The sequence below is a fragment of the Trachymyrmex cornetzi genome, unplaced genomic scaffold (genome assembly GCF_001594075.2).
Source record: "Trachymyrmex cornetzi isolate Tcor2-1 unplaced genomic scaffold, Tcor1.1 scaffold190, whole genome shotgun sequence".
Lineage (NCBI taxonomy): Eukaryota > Metazoa > Arthropoda > Insecta > Hymenoptera > Formicidae > Trachymyrmex > Trachymyrmex cornetzi.
The window spans coordinates 195,850-198,942 of NW_017296528.1; positions in this window are offsets into that span (position 1 = coordinate 195,850).

Below are 3,093 nucleotides of genomic sequence, written 5' to 3' on the forward strand. Positions count from 1 at the left end.
TAAGAGTAAGAAATTGACCAATCACAGTCGAATGTGAGAAGAATAATCGACTGTAATTAGTCAATTTCTTACTCTTACTTCTTACTCCGTGTATTGTAGACGGGCCTTCAAGCTGTGTATACACCTAGCGAACGAACACCGAACGAACAGCAAACGTAAAAATTTGTATTGTTTGTTACATAAGAGTCGCACAAGTTTAATTGCTACATGGAACGAACATCGAATCTGGTCGAATACCAGTATTCCGTACAATCAAGAAAAAGAATAAACTGCTCACAAATATAAACACTAATATCCGAACATTCGCGTTCGGTGTTCGTTCGCTAGGTGTATACATGGCTTAATGATTTCGTCGGAATTCGAGCTTTGCTTTAGGATCCCCTTCAGATGGAGCAGTAAATTTGAGAATAGAGTGACCAATTAGCAGCATAAAATAATATTTAAAAAATAGAAATATCATGCTTTTTATTTTCCTATTTCTTTTTGTATATCTCTACATGCTAACTGATACAATTTTTGATTTTAACGGAAGAGTTGGAATAAAAAAAAAGCGTATTAACAACAAGGAATTAAATTGGCGTACATAATGTGTTTCATTTGCTTGCTCTTAAAATGGCTGTGCCAGCTTAATAAATACGTCATTCGTTCTTCAATTACATTCGTGATGCAAGCAAAGAAGGGTAGTTATTTATTTGTTAAAAGAGCGTAAACCGATCATTGGTCGTATTATTGATCATCGATGCGATCGATTTTGATTGTGATATACTTGTGTCGCGAGATTCTTAAGATTCACCAGATTCTCCTCGAGAGGAAAAACAGAGAAGAGTAGAAGACACCGTTTTGGCGAAATATACGCGAAGGCTTATTCGGACGATGCGGCGCGGCGCGGCGCAGGCGTGGCGTACGCGCAAATATAGTGACAGCGACCTCACGCGTGCACGGAGATCTCTACCGTTTGCACACGAAGACTCGCGTAGAGGATCTTAGATGTTGGAACTCATAGGTACTCATAGATACTCATGGTATCCTCATAGGTACTTTCTTTACTTCGATGAACACAAATATTGGCACATTGCACCTTGTACATTTACAAATTTACGTTTATCTGTGCTAAACTATGTTTTAATGTAAAAATGAAACGATGAAATTAGTATAACAATGACTATGTTCAGCAGAAAGAGCAGCTTTCCAATTGTTGTAAAATTTTTGAATATGATTGATTTATACATTTAGATCAAGTGAGGAATTAAGAGCAAGACCAATCATATTAAAGAATTTTATAAAAGTTGCAAAGCTGCTTTTTTTGCTGAACGCAGCGGGTGGCACCCAGTTGGACACGGCTCAATTGGACACGAGCCACTCACAGCGCTTGAGACTACAAAGCTCCTAAGCACCGGTCGTTGTGATTGGTGGTGTCCAATCGAGCCGTGGTCAATCGGGATCACCCCGAACGCAGCCATTGTCATCGACTGTTAAATTAGTGCAGCTGAATTAATCATTGAATTGGGTTTTGCTCTTATTTTTTATATATATTAAATTGAATAAATATTTCTTTTCTTCTTGCTTTATAATTTAAATTATTTAACACGAGAAAATCTTACTCATTTTTGTATTAATAACTTTTTAAGGAGTACGGAAGATATTTTTATTTTTATATTTGCGTCACTTAAGTATCATACGCGTATCATCATATTGATCGTTCATGTGTTGTTATAACATGGCAGTGTTTAATGCAATTATATAAAAGTGTTCAAATAAAAAGCGAAAGTTAAAGTTTTCCTATTTATATTTCATTTTGAAGCGAAATTTACGTTGAAATAAATGTACCGACTTTAGTATTACGTCACTTCTCAACCATCGGCGCCTCTCCATTAAAACTACCGCCATCTTTCTTAATTCGACCTCTACCTGCGATGAAAAGAACGGGACCAGTAGTTCTCATTTATTAAAATTACGTTTAAATGTTTGAGAAATGCGATTGATATTTTAAATAAATATATTAAAAAATGTAAAGCAGCAGAAAGTAGAGGGGGTGCCGTGGAGTTGAATATTTAAATACAATTGGCAACCTTAATTCTATAGGATATAATTTGTGTGTTCTTTGTATCATGCAGTTTTCTTATTGCATATGTAGGTATATATTCTAATTTCCTGCTCTATAACCCTGGGTTAGATACTTTTTGCTCAAATCTAACTTATTTATCTGCATCGTTATGCATACACATATGTCTGCATTACTTATACGTTACAGTAGATACAATTACGATGATATATTATTATAATTCTAATTGCGCACCATTCAAGCTTACAACACGTCTTACGTTACACATTCGAAAGGTAAATAATTCTTCCTTCTAGAATGAAAATGCGATTCATTTAGAATCGCCTGTGCGCCGTTGTATTCGGACACACGATAGCTTTTTTCTGACTTGGCGTCGGGTGGCTGGGAGGAGATTACAGAAAACGACGATTATGCATCACGAAACGATTCTCGATTCCCCTGCAGTTGTATCAGTTAAAGAAAGAAAAGAGAGATTGGTAAAAACAAGGGGGAGGGAGAGATTATAACAGGAAATTGGAAGAGAGAAGGAAACGAGTGAAGAAGATGCGATTGTGGAATAGGCTGGGAATGAGCAGAAAGAGACAAAAGAGGAAAGGTCGAGAAAATCTTTTTTCGGTGAAAAAGAACAGCGGAACAAATGGAAGACGCGTGGAAGAGAAGAAGGGTAATGAGGGAGGGGAAGGGAGGGAAGGGGGAGGGAGAGAAAGAGAGAGAGAGAAATGGATGCAAAAGAAATGCGGTGTAAAGAAAAGAACAAAATGGGGGGAGAAATAGAGAGAAAAGCGGCTAGAGTTGCGAGATAAAGGATAATCGAGAGGGAGCTCAGCGAGAAGCTGAGAGAAGCCTCTATGAAGAGAGAAAGGTAGAGAAACGCTATACGGGGGAGAAAGGGAAAGTGAAGATAAAAGAAGAAAGGGGAGACAAGGACTCCGGGGAAGAGGGAAAGAGAGTTTGCGAAACTAGGAGAGGGGCTGTGCGACAGAGGGATGAGGCGCACGGAAACAAGAGAACGAAGGGGGAGCTGGTAGTCG